General features: G+C 39.0%; 1 pseudogene; it reads right to left on the bottom strand.

Moving 5' to 3' along the window:
- Positions 1–8,919: 8,919 nt before the first annotated feature.
- LOC100349137 (aprataxin-like) lies at positions 8,920–9,755 on the bottom strand (annotated as a pseudogene).
- Positions 9,756–14,386: the final 4,631 nt, after the last annotated feature.

The raw sequence follows: 14,386 nt of genomic DNA, 5'->3' as shown, positions 1-14,386 counted from the left end.
GAGATTCCTTTCCCCAAAGAAGATAAATCATTTTTCTTTTTAAATAGAACATTTCAAAAAAATTTTGAAAGAGTTACAGAGGGAGAGAGAGAGAGAGAGAGAGAGAGAGAGAATCTTCCATCCTCTGGCTCACTCTCCAGAAGGCTGCAACAGCCATGGCTGGGCCAGATTGGAGCCAAGAGTCTCTTCCTGGTCCTCCACATGGGTAGCGGGGGCCAAACACTTGGACCATCTTCTGTTGCTTTTTCCAAACCATTAACAGGGAACTGGATTAGAAGTGGAGTAGCCAAGACACGAATTGGTGTCCATATGGAATGATGGTGTCATAGATGGTGGCTTAATACACTATGCCACAACACTAGTGAAATAAATTCTTTTTCTAAAGAGGAATCAATTCCAGAGTGAATAGAAATAAGAACAGAATGACTTAAACCAGTCACCCACAGAATATTTCTTTTTGAATTCAATATTTTTTACAAGCTAAATTTTTCATTTTAATATAAATGTAAATGTTCCTGCTGTTGTAAGGAAAATGCAGAAAGATATTATACCTTTTAAAAAGTTTTCCTTATCCTCCATTGGTAAAAATTTAGAAAACTATAGCTCAATATCACAAATAAGAAACTGACATTAAATCCACTAATTTTATTCAGATTTCCTCAATTTTACTTATACTTTTATGTGTGTTTCTGTGCATATTTAACTGCATGAAATTTTGTCATTTGTGTAAGTGCATATGTCTATTGTCCCAGCCAAGGTGCAGAAGTTAAACCATGAGGATACCCTCTTCTGGAAATGGCCCTATTATCCACAAAACTTAAATGACCTCTACCCACAAAACTTATTCACAGCAGCTACACAGGAAAAACATGAAGGGGCCCAGATCCACTTTCACAAAATAAAACAAATGGGTGAATTTGGAGATGCTAGACAATAAATCATTAGCTATCACATAAATTTATTCAGGCATAGTATCAAGTACATGACATTAGTACTATTTACAATTGACATCAAAGTGTAGGAAAGAAAGGAGTGGCTAGAAGGAGAAGGGGATAGAAGCAGAAGGAAGGTGACAATTGAAAGGAGAGAACTGAGAGCAGGTAAGAGAAGATGCAGGGTGGGTGTGGGGGAGTACCTTCAATCCACATATTGCTTTTTGCTGTTAATGAGCAAGATTTTGTGATAAAACTCCAAATAGCCTTCTTTCTTGATCTTACACATTACCATTGTGCCTCTTTTTCTCATATTTTTATGAATAATAATACTGATAGTTTAGAAATTAAAAGTATCCTATGAAATTGATGATTACTTGGGAATGAGGGAGAATTGCAAAAGCTTTGCTTTGCATGCTAGGTTTTTTAATTTTAATATGTCTTCCATGAGGTTAAGGAAGCGCTTTTGTAGAACAGAAGTCCTAAAATATCAAGTATAAGAACACAGTTTCAGGCTGGTACTGTGGCTTACTTGGCTAATCCTCCGACTGCGGTGCTGGCACCCCGGGTTCTAGTCCCAGTTGGGGTGCCAGGTACTAGTCCCAGTTGCTCCTCTTTCAGTCCAGCTCTCTGTTGTGGCCCAGAGGGCAGCGGAGGATGGCCCAAGTGTTTGGGTCCCTGCACCCGCATGGGAGACCGGGAGGAAGTACCGGCTCCTGGCTTTGGATCATCGTAGCGCCTGCCGTAGTGGCCATTAGGGGAGTGAACCAATGGAAGGAAGACCTTCCTCTCTGTCTCTCTTTCACTGTCTACAACTATCTCTCTGTCTCTCTCTGTCTCTCACTATCTAACTCTGCCTAGCCAAAAAAAAAAAAAAAAAAAAAAAACCCACATTTTCAATGCCAAAAGAAACATTGGACATAATTAAGTCTAACATCCACATCTGAGGAAAACATACACACACAACGCTGGGAAGCCTACGTGAGAAAAAAAAGACTTGCAAAGGATATTTTGTAATCATGGGCTCCTATCAATTATGTAGAGCATTTGGGGAATAAAGGATCAAATGAATAAGGTAACCTATAAAATCTGTTCTTCATACCTGAAAGTCTCTTTAAATCAACTCTTATTTGTGCCAGCATATTTTACAGGTCTGAGGCATGGTTTGTAAAACTTGAATCTGAGTTGCCTTTCAGGAGCAGACCTCTAGGACAGTGTAAAAAAATCAATCCAAGTCAGGTCTCTGAATAAATTGCCACATGGGCAAGTCTTAGCCTAGGAGTTGTGAAAAGAGAGCCAGTGAAAGTGACTGAGGCAGGATTTGAGGGAGAGAAAATGCTTCCTCACTCAACAGACATGGTTTTGACTTATTCAGAGCTCAGCACTTAGGTGATGGGTATTTATCAAAGATAATTAAATAACTGTCCTTATTTCTGGAATAAAAATATATTCTCATATAAGAGTGAAATCTTGAAGTCATATTTAAGGTCTATGCCTTTCTGGAGGTTTTGAGAACACAGCATTCTGGGATACCTAATTGAGTACCTTGATTTCCTTATAACAAAAAGAAGGTTTCCTGGCAACCTGCCCCCACTGCAAAGCTTGTTCTCATACTTCCAAGTTTCCCCAGGGCTTGCCATGATGGTTTTCATTTAGGTCCAGTTAGACCCCCCAAGTAGAAGTCTTGGAGATTGCTTCTGAATCACCTCTATCATGCAATACTCAGGGTGCCAGGTTTGAGAGAGAAAAAAAAAAAACAGCAGAAAAAAACAAGAAACACTCTTGAAGCCCAGAAATCCTTGGCTCAAGCCTATGCACATAATAAAAAATAACAAAAAAAGTGTGCTTATTCTTACAAAATATTGAGCCAGTGCTTTTATTTTTCATCAAACCACAGGGTCAAAACTCAGCCACAGCTGTGGCTCATGTAGCAGAGAGATAGCTGAGAGATGAGTACCTAAGTTGGAGTATGCCATTCATTGCTGAATATAGCTTTTCAAGTTAGTTCCCAGGCTGTGCAGTTCAACCACTGACTGGATCCAACAGAGAAATGGGATTCCACATTCAGTTTAGCAAATGATATCATCCCGAGTGTCCACTCTCAACCCGCACTCAGAACAGGCTGTCCTCAGGTCCAGTCTAGCAAACCCAAGAGGACAGAGAAGGCGAAGTAGAATTTTTTTCTGTCCTTTAAAACTTCATCTGAGCCCAGGTTTCAAAAGGCAAACCAGAGATTCATATATCCCTGCTCTTGACCTTCTTTGCAATTCAATCCCCAGGATTTGAAGGGTTTTAAATCAGTGTGTCTCCACCCTGTTTGGAGAGTGTCATGGAAATCTCCAAACAGAGTTGTATTTCACTTTCACGCCAGCCCATAGGGATGTCCTGTGAGACCCTACCATTTGTGTCACTCTCCAGCTCTTAGATTTAGATGGCACTGTGCCAGCTTTCTGATGGCTGACGGGTTTAGTGATTAAATTCTACTTACGTGTGTAGTGTAGAGGTTTTGAATGCAGCTGTAGGATCAAATTACTCATGCTTAAATCTCAGCTTCACTGATTAAAAATTGTATAACCTCAATCTTGTCAATTAACTCCACTGAATGTGTTTCCTAATCTAAAAGATGGAGAATAGACAGCAAACATTTGTGGAATCTTTATTCTATGAAATGTATTCCTAGTGCTATATTCCTTTAAGTCATTTAATCTCTGCAATATTCCTATGAAGATGTAATCTTATCATAGTCATTGAGAATAATAAAATACAGCAATGAAATAACGTGTCCCCAGTGACACAACTATTATAGTGTAGAATAAGGATTGAGAGTCAGTAATTTCATTTCTGTAATGGACTTCTATGGTTTAGGTTTAGCTACAACATGAATATTGCATTTTTGCTTCTACTTTGACAGGAAAGAAGAGTACATAAATCCAAGGTTTATGGTAATGCTTAAACGAGTTCTCCAACCCATACCATTTTTTAGCACAGTGCCCGGATCATGGAAAATGTTTAACAAATTGAAGCTATAATTATTGTTGATTAGAGTGATGACCATGTGACAGTTACGAAGATGTCATGTTTTTAGGTAACGATATAATGTTGGAACATAATGACGTAATGATGGCAATAATGATGAAGTATGAGAAAATTCCATCCATCTTTCTTAATTATGTGCCACCCTCTTGAGGGTAGAAATTCAGATCACTGGGATATTTCATGGTTTTGAGAAATAGAAATAGAACAAGGTGCTTACATCTTTATAAAAACAATCAGTGGTTCCTGGGTGATGGTGTGAAAGGGAAGGGAAGAAAGAAAAAAAAAAAGCAAGATCAAAGGGAGAATTCCTCTACTCTTATTCCCCAAATCTGACCTACACTGCAAGTCTTGTAAGCAAGGGATTTCCACAAATCTAGCTGGGTGGGTATTATTTTATAATTTTGCCAACTAAGAAACTGAACACTAAAGAGACTAAGATAACTACTGCAGTACCACCACCAAAGTTGTTAACTGAGCCAGGGTTTATTACAGATGCATGCTACCATGCCACTATGGTATGTTGCTGTTAAGGATTTGTTTGTGGAAAATAATGGAAGTAAACTGCAGAGAGTCTCCAAGGTGGGAGTCTCTGCTGCCTCTTCACAATACCATCTCATTCGACAAGCACTTGTTGAGCATCTCACAGACTGAGTGGCAGGAGCTGCTGACAGCTTCCACAGGCCTGCAGAGAAGCCATGCGGTGACTGCTTAATGGAAAGCAGGACTCAGAGCTGATCCAGTACGAGGCAGGTGTCAAGGAAGACATTAAAAAAGGACATGGACTCCTAATTCCAAACAGTTGGAACTCTGTTTTAAATACCCTTCAGCCACTCTTCAGTTCTCCGTAGGTAAAAATAGCTCAGTTGCCAAGAAACCTTTTAGTATTGATAAGTTCTCTCTCACAAAACAGATGCAAAAGTTTGTTACCAAAAGATTGTTCTTCAAAGCTTCAAATTATGTTTGCACAGTATAAGATGGGCCCATTGTAATGTCATAAAGTATGTTTTTATATTTAAATAATAAGAAGAATTAAAAGAATATATGGATCACAAAGCTTAGAAACTAAACATAATTTCTAATCAATTTCATCTCAAAATCATAGCATTCTACAATTCCCCAGGAACTTTGTAATTCTACAGAGGTTTACAAAACACTTTGAAGTAGAGCTGCCAATATTTCTAAGTGATCCAAACCCAAGGCACACATTTTTCATATATGCATAAATAATTTTAGAATCACAGGTCTTTGTGGATTGATTCATGAACTCCAAAAAGAAATATTGAAGTGCTGAAATTGTAGACCTCAGGAACTCAGAATGCGTACCTTATTTAGAATAGGATCTTTGAAGATATAATCAAGATGAAGCTATTCTAAAGCAGATGGGGCTTTTGCTCTCCTAAAACTAGTGTTCTTATACGAAAAAGAGATGTGGGAGAACATGTGCAGATGACAATATACAGTGTGGCACTTCCATAGCCTGGAATACCTCTCGGTAATAAAAATGAATAAACAAAGAATATACACAACTTGGAAGAAATATCAAGAGAATTTCTGAATAGAAAAAAGTTAATTATTAAAAGTTCATATACCATATGATTCCATTTATATAGCATACTTTAAATTACAAATTTATAGAGATGAAAGAGTAGTGGTTACCAGGAGTTAGAGATGCTTTCTGTTGGGGGAATGGGAATGCTTATAATTCTCAGAGTAACTTGAGATCTTTGCAGGGATGGGAATAGTTCAGTATCTAATTGTAGTGATGGTTAAGTGTATATACAAATGTGATAAATGTGACACAGAACTACTTGTGCATATTGTACTAGTGCCAATTTCCTGATTTTATAATTTCACCTTAGTTATGTAAAGATGTAACCGTGGAGAAAGCTGGGTGAGCATACATGGAACTTGTCTTCTTTTTGCAACTTCCTACAAAAATACATACATCTTTCAAAATCAAAAGTTTAAAATCAATCCAAAAATAATAGGTTGTGGGAGCCAGCTTGGTGGCTCAGAGGGTTAAGGGCTGCCTGTGATGCTGGTATCCCAATATGAGAGCTGGCTGGAGTCATGGCTGCAGTGCTTCTGATTTAGCTCCTTGCTTACAAGCCTGGGAGGGCAGCAGAAGATGGCCAAAGTACTGGGTTCCCAGACTCACATGGGAGACCAAGATCAAGCTCCTGGATCTTGACTCCTGTCTTCAATCTGGCCCTGCCTCAGTCATTGCAGCCATTTGAAGAGTAAACCATTTATATCTCTCCCCCCGCCCCACCATCTCTTTCTGTAGCACTGTCTTTCAAACAAATAAATACATCTTGTGGAAAATGAGTTGCATCTAGCCATTTTCTGGACCCCTTGTATCCTCATCCCATTTCTCAAAATCACAGTTTTCCTCAATTCAGCACATTTTGTTCCTCAGCATTCTCTTACAGTGTTACGTTTTTATTCAGGAATATTCTGTACAGCATTTAACAAGGGGTGATCTTCATGCCACAATCACAGTGGCACAGCTTTTCTCAAAAAATTCCTAAATAATGAATTCCTACGAGTCACTAAAGGACACATTAAAACACGGAATTTGGGTCACAATTCTAGGGATCCTGGTTGGAGAAGCCAATAATGTGCATTTCTTTTTTTTAAGTTTTTAAAATTTTATAAGGTGAACAAATTTTGGGTATTTCATATTTACAGACTTAAGAGCATTATTGTACTTTCCACCCTATTCTCTCTCCCTTCTTTACTCCCATTCTCCCTGTTTCTCTCTCTCTTTCTTTCTCTCTCGCTTTCTTTCTTTCTTTCCTTCTTTCTTTCTTTCTTTCTCCTTCCTTTCTTTTTCCTTCCTTTCTTTCTCCTTCCTTCCTTCCTTCCTTCCTTCCTTCCTTCCTTCCTTCCTTCCTTCCTTCCTTCCTCCCTTCTTTCTCTCTTTCCTTTTTTCCCTTTTCATTTTCACAATGACATGCAGTTAGTTTATTTTATAATCACAAGCTTGACCCTTCAATAAATACAGAGTTCAACAAGTTGGACGCAGAAAAACCAATGTTCCTCAAGAGTATAGACAACGCTGTAAATAATCAAATCTCAAAATGTCAATTTCACTGCAAATATGCATTTTGGTACTCTATTAATCACTACAAATCAAGGAAAACATGATATTTGTCTTCTTGGGACTGGTTTATTTCACTAAGCTTAATGGTTTCCAGTTGCAACCATTTTGTTGCAAAAGAAAGAATTTCATTCTTTATGGCTGAGTTGTATTCCATAATGAGTATATATATATCACATTTTCTTTATCCAGTCTCAGTTAATGGACATCTGGGTTGATTCCATTTCTCAGCTATTATGAATTGAGCTGCAATAAATATGGGGGTACAGATGACTCATATGATGATTTATTTTTTAAAGATTCCTTTATTAATTTATTATTTTGAAAGTCTGAGTTACACAGAGAGATAAGGAGAGGCAGAGGCGGAGGCAGAGAGAGAGAGGTCTTCCATCCACTAGTTCACTCCTCAGATTGCCGCAATGGCTGGAGCTGTGCCAATCCGAAGCCAGGAGCCGGGAACTTCTTCCTGGTCTCCCACAAGGGTGCAGGGGCCCAAGCACTTGGGCCATCTTCTACTGCTTTCCCAGGCCATAGCAGAGAGCTGGATTGGAAGAGGAGCAGCCGGGATTAGAACTGGAGCCCACATGGGTTGCTGGCATCCCAGGCCAGGACTTTAACCCACTGCGCCACAGGACTGGCCCCATCATATGCTGATTTAATTTCCTTTGGATAAATTCCCGAGAGTGGGATGGCTGGGTCATATGGTAGATCTATTTTCAGATCTCTGAGGAATCTCCATACTTTCTTCCATAGTGGTTGTACTAGTTTACAAGTTATCAACACTGCATTAGTGTACCTTTTCCATTATATCTTCACCATTATTGTTTTTTGATTTTTGGCTGATAGCCATTCTTTTTTTTTTTAAGAGCTTTTTATTTATTTGAAAGGCAGAGCAATAGAGAGGCAGAGGCACATGCAGAAGCAGAGGAAGACACACACACACACACACACACACACACACAGAGAGATCTTCCATGCATTGGTTCCCTCCCCCAAAGGACTGCAATGGCCATAGCTGAGCCAATCCAAAGCCAGGAGCCAGGAGCTTCTTCTGGGTCTCCCACACATGCGGAGGGGCTTAAGTACTTGGACCACTTTTTAATACTTTCTCAAGCCATAGAAGAGAGCTGGATCTGAAATGGTGCTACTGGTTCTCGAACTGGTGCCCATATGGTGGTGGCTTTACCCACTTTGTCACAATGCCACCCCAGCTGATAGGCATTCTAACTGGATTAAGGTAAAACCTCATTATGTTTTTTTTAAAGATTTTATTTATTTATTTGAGAGGTAGAATTACAGACAGCGAGAGGGAGAGACAGAGAAAGGTCTTCCTTCTGTTGGTTTACTCCTTAGGTGGCCACAACTGCCGGAGCTGCGCCCATCTGAAGCCAGGAGCCTGGTGCTTCTTCCCGGTCTCCCATGTGGGTTCAGGGGCCCAAGCACTTGGGCCATCTTCTACTGCTTTCCCAGGTCACAGCAGAGGGCTGGATTGCAAAAGGGGCAGCCGGGACTAGAACCGGCACCCATACTGGATACTGGTGCCACAGGCAGAGTATTAACCTACTATGCCACGGCACCAGCCCCTCATTGTGGTTTTTATTTTCATTTCCCTGGTGGCCAGTGATACTGAACATTTTTTCATATGTCTGTTGGCCACTTGAATTTCATCTTTTGAAAAATGCCTGTTCATGTCCTTTGCTCATTTCTTAACTTGATGGTTGATTTTGTGGTTGTTGAGTTCCTTGAGCTCTTTAAACCAAGAAATGAAAACGAATAGAAGCTCACAAACAGCCCAGAACAGGTGCCATTAGTTCACTGCACACAGTTGGCCATACTTGCGACACACTTTCAGGTTCTACAGAATAACTTCGTCCAGTGCTTCCTGAGATGCTGTTTCAGCTTGGGACTGGGAAGCAGCAGCTGCAGGCACTCATAACAACAAAGAAGCATCTTCAAGAGCTCAGATGCCCCATCTCAAAAGGTCACTGGGAATGGCATTGGAGCCCAGTTTGAAGCAGAGTTTGCTGGACCCAGCAAAATCTGCAATACCTTTCCCTCCAGGTGCATGAATGTTTGAATAATTCAAGGTGTTCCCTAGTCATGTATCCCATGGTAAGACTAGTCAGTGGTGATGAGCCTTAGGGTATTTATCCTAAATCACTACTACTTGTTCATCTTTATAAACCTGTATTTTGGCATCCTGCATCGAAATCTTACAGCTTTGATTCTTGGGACCAAGTGATTCCTTATTGGTAGATGCATCTTGTCCACTCTTTTGGAACACAGAGCTTTGGCTAGGACTGCTCCCCAGGTCTAAGTCCTGTCCCAGGCTCAGCTTTCTGGGCAGCATGCCTTTCAATGGAATCTCTGTTGCTTGATCTCTCTTTCCTCTGTGTTTATGAGCTGTTTGCCTTGTCCTCATTTACCATGTGGATAACCTGGCAGCTGCATCCTTTCATTCTTCCCAATGATGACTGAGTCAATGCTGGTGGGATTGACCCCTACTTCCTTTACCTTGACATACCCCTTGTTACATTCTGCTTTCAACTGTACTTGCTGTTGAGAACATTTCTTATCAGTAATCTGAGTCTCTGGGCTGCATTCAATCTCAACTGCTTCCAAATGTGGAAGTTTGATTTGCTAGTGCTGCTGTCCTGTATCACCGACCAGCATACCTGCATCATCACTCTTTAGGCGATGGATAAGGTTGCAATCATGTTAATGACGTATATTTCTAACAAGCTCTTGAGTGATGCTGATGGAGACTGCTCTTAGTTTCACTGGAACCATATTTTAAGTATGAGGCTGATAGTCAAGAAATAGCATGTCACCACTCTGATTTTCATCAAGCCATGTGATTCTCTGAGCCCTGTTTTCCTGAACTATAAATTTGTTGTTTTATTGTGAAAGAAATGAGATAATGCTTGCAATTGAAATAAGCACCTAGAACACACACTACTTTGTAGCTTAACACTATTATTGTTATTGTTAATTTTTTAGCACATATAAGAACTGCCAGTGTGTCCCTATTAATAAAAATATTAGTACATTCATACCCAAGATTTGCATTGTAATAGTACCTGCCTGAGGCAGATAAATAATCTTTCATTTTTGGTGTATGTGCACATATTTTAGGTGATTATAAGAGAAAGATTCTTTTCTTAAGTGAACTAATGAATTTTCTAGTTAACACAGCCTAGAGGAAAATGCAGTTACTGTGTGGGATTATTTCATTTCCAAAATGAAGACTGACAGAGAGAACTGTGGCACAGAAAACTGAGGTGAGGGCTAAGGGCATAGATGCAGTCCATGAGACTTAAACCTAAAATGAGGTCTTCTAACTCTCAATGTTGATCTCTTTCAACACATCAGGTGATCACTTCTAACACTCACTTAAGAATCCTTGCTATGCTATACAACTGAGATTACTTATAATCTTAGCAAACTCAGTGCTCCTATGACACCACTCACTGAGCCCTATTTCAATAGCCACTCACTAAGTCAGCTCAACTTTGGGGTATAATCATGACTCAACCCACAGGGAGACAAGAATATGGAAGAATTTCTGGACATACATTTCTGTGTACAATATGTGACATTAGAGTTCCACATGCTGTTTTAAAAAATAATGCCCTAGTCTACACTCTTACAATGGCTCATAAATCTGGAGATCTGGGCTTTTCTGGGTCAGGTTCTGCCATTAGAAGTCCCCCTGACCCTGGGCAAGGCACTTCAGCTCTCTGGTCCTCAATTTTCTCATCTGTCAGAATAAGACACTTGACTAGCTGGTTTCCAGTGGCCCTGCTAACTCTTGGATTCTGAATCTGATTTTACCAAGGAGACTTATAAAAAGGTCAATTCCTCAAACTTTCTCCTTCTTTGCTAATTAATAGCAGCAATGAGGAGCAAGGGGAAAAGAATGGATTTGGAAACTGACTCGGGCTCAAACTCTGGTTCTGCCAATTACCAGCAATGTAATCCTTACCAACTGACGTACTTGCTACGAACTTTTGTTCTCTCTATAAAATGGATATAATGATACCTCATATTTTATTACTGTTATTAAATACCATAATATACAAGGTTACTAGTTTAAGGTAAAGTAGATTTTCTGTTGCTTCTGTATCACTTCTTATTTTGCTCCATCTTTCTTTTTTCTTTTTTTCCTATGTATTTGCTTTCATAACTCTCTCTCTTTTATATATGGTCTGTAAAAAAGTATACTTTCTGCACACTAATAGAATACTATACTCTTTATCAACTCATCCAGCATTTAACATATGCCTGGAAAAACTTTGGGATGGGAAGTATTCTTATAAGAATAGTATCCTATTTTTCCAAATTCCAACTCCTTACTAAAATTTATTCTTTAATTGATTTATATATTCTTTATCCTTCCTATATGCTATGATACTGCATTTTCCTAGCATCTAAAAAGTCATCCCAAAATCTAAAAAATGATTAGGAATTACTTAGGTTTTCAAAGCAGTTTTACATTCATGATCTCATTTGATCCTCCTAAGAGCAATCCTATGTGTACATTATCAATTTCATTATTAGCTCTATTGTACAATTCAGAAGGTAAGACAACTGAAATATAAAGAAGGCAAGTGTCTTAATCTTCAGCTCTATGTGGTTTTTTCCTGCCACAATTAATTTCTTTCTGAACAAGAGACTGGCTAGATATCTACCCGATCCACTTCCTCTATTTCCATGAACTCAGATGAACTGCAGTTCTCATCTTCCTTTGCACCAGGTGTGATCACTGTTCAAGTTCTGCCCAATGGAAAGTAAATGGACATGTCTGGGATAGCATGTTTGGATCTGATTCTAAAGAGTTTCCCATTGAGATCTTTCATGTGTTAAAACATCTCGGTTAGTTTGTTAGAGCAGCAAAGATTATCTTAACCCTTATAATCATTTCCTACCAATTCTGTTTCTCATTTTCCTCAAAACATCTTATACCTATGCCTTTCTGCCTCACAATGTTTTTCTCCCAAGAAAGACACTAACTATTTATCAATCCTTCAAGGATGACATCATATGAGTACTATGCTGTCCATGATATCTTTCCCTCCAAAATCCTTAGAGCATCTTATCACTAAATATATAGCATCAGCAATCAGTATTCTACATTTTGGTGCTTGATTAAATTGGAGAATATCGGTCATGTATGTTGGGTTTTATCCAAGTCAGTTTGCATTAATTTCTCTCATATCCCATGATACCCCATGTGGTATTGTGCATAAAGTAAGAATTGAAATTTGGAGATTTAGCAGGTAATATACAAAAATATCTGACCATTTCCTTTGTGTTAATTGCAATGATTAACTGAAAACTTATTTTGTGTTTGGCATTGTTTCTAGAAGATATGAGCAAAGTAAATCCACTGCCTTATTATCTTCCCTTCAGTGTAGGACAGTTCACTTTTTGCACCTTAGAGCTTTTCTCTGAGAGTTGGCTGCTTTCTATGCATTGGCAAATGATATGCACAGCTTTATTGAATAGAGCAAGCTTTAAATCCAGGCAATTTGAGGATAAAATCCTAACTCTTTCACTGATTTATGTGTAACTGCAATAATATTCTTATTTTGTCTTACCTCTGTTCTGTTGCTACAAAACAGAATCATATAATTTACAAGGTTGTCATAATGCTGAAATGAAAAAACATGCATGCATAAGGTGCCTAACAAATAAATATAACAGATGTTCAGAATTAGCTGCCCCTTGGTGTGGCCCAGTCATCTTGTAGACTACAGAGATATATGGGATTAAGTTTGAGGTGGAGTAGGTGACCAGCCTAGAGGGCCAGGAATCACTCTCTGCCTTATGTGTAAGAATTCCTCCAAGTTCCTCAGCTGGGACCTTTACAGGGAAAATAGGGATGCTGGGAATTTGTATGATCTCTTCCTTCAGGAGGAGGACAGGAGAAAACTGATGGTTTATTAGATATGAGAATTGGGGAAATCTGACATTATGCCTAATTTTTGCATCCCTTTCTGGCTTATGTAGTCCTTTAGCCCTAAGACAAATTAATAACAGTTGAAGCCTGTTTTGTCCCTATGTCATGATAATTATGCAGTATGAGAAATTTCCCATACTTGTAAGTGAAATGATTTTAGGAACTATGAAAACACAACATTCAGTCTCTAGGAAGCACTGTGCCACTCCAGGATGGGGGAAGATGTAGCTAAACAGCTGCATGCGTGAGAGGAATTAGCGATTTCAATAGACTGCCTGCTCAGCATGAGTCATCAGTATGTTGAGGCTTGCCAAAAGGATAATTTGATCTGGGGCTGAATTAACAAGACGGCAGTGTCCAGACTAAAGGGAGTGATATGCCTGCTGTATCTGCATAAATCAGACCACATATAATGTCCTGAAGCTTGTTTTACCCCAAATACCTCATTTCTTTATCATTTTCCACACAAAGAGGATTTACTGTATTATAGGATTGATCTTCCAATACTTGTTTTAGGAAACTCTACTTTGACCTTATCTTTATTGTGGACCTTGCCACAGACATGATGTTGTTCTTTTGTCTGTGGATGTTTGCACCTTTGAGGTCAAAGGTTTGACTTTGAGGTCTCTTTTGTATCACTGGTCACAGGAAATGTGTGATTCTGTCTTCAAGGTAATGATCAGCTGCTAGAAGCATTGTCTATTCTATAAATCTTGAACATTGTATTCAAACTGACCTTTATTCAAATCCCCTTTAATTTACTATGAAGAAGAAACATGATACAGTTACTCCCCCAATGCCTAGTCCTCCATTTGGGGGTTAGAGTCTTTGTCTTCATACTTCTCTTTATCCACAATGCCAGACATCTGCAACATACACCATGCTTTCATTTTCTTTCTTTTCTTTTCTTTTTTTTTTTTTTTTTTGCAAAGCAGTAGGCATTGCATCCAAGGACTTCCATATCCTTAATAAGCAATTAATTTTGGAAGTCAGTTGAACAGAGCAGAGCAAAGCAGAAATTGGAAAAGCCCTGAACTCTGTAAGAGAAAACCTTGGGCAAATTAGGCACAAGGTGACCAAGAATGAGTCCCTGGGGACTAGAGACAATTCCATTTGAAGTTATCAGAGCCGGAGAAGATGAACATTTGCCTGGAAATGGGGTGATTATGAAACATATTGAACTATCATTTCTCTTCCTTCTTGCTCCAGCTATTAATCGGAACACAGGATTGAACTAACAGCCAATGGAGCAGTGAAAGAAGCCAAGGGCAATTTGCCCAAAGATTTGCTTATAAATATTGTGTCTGAAAAGATCTTTCCTGTCAAAATGAGTAAAAACAAAACAAAAACAAC

Source organism: Oryctolagus cuniculus, chromosome 6 (assembly GCF_964237555.1).
Source record: "Oryctolagus cuniculus chromosome 6, mOryCun1.1, whole genome shotgun sequence".
Taxonomy (NCBI): domain Eukaryota; kingdom Metazoa; phylum Chordata; class Mammalia; order Lagomorpha; family Leporidae; genus Oryctolagus; species Oryctolagus cuniculus.
This window is presented reverse-complemented; position numbering and strand designations above follow the sequence as displayed.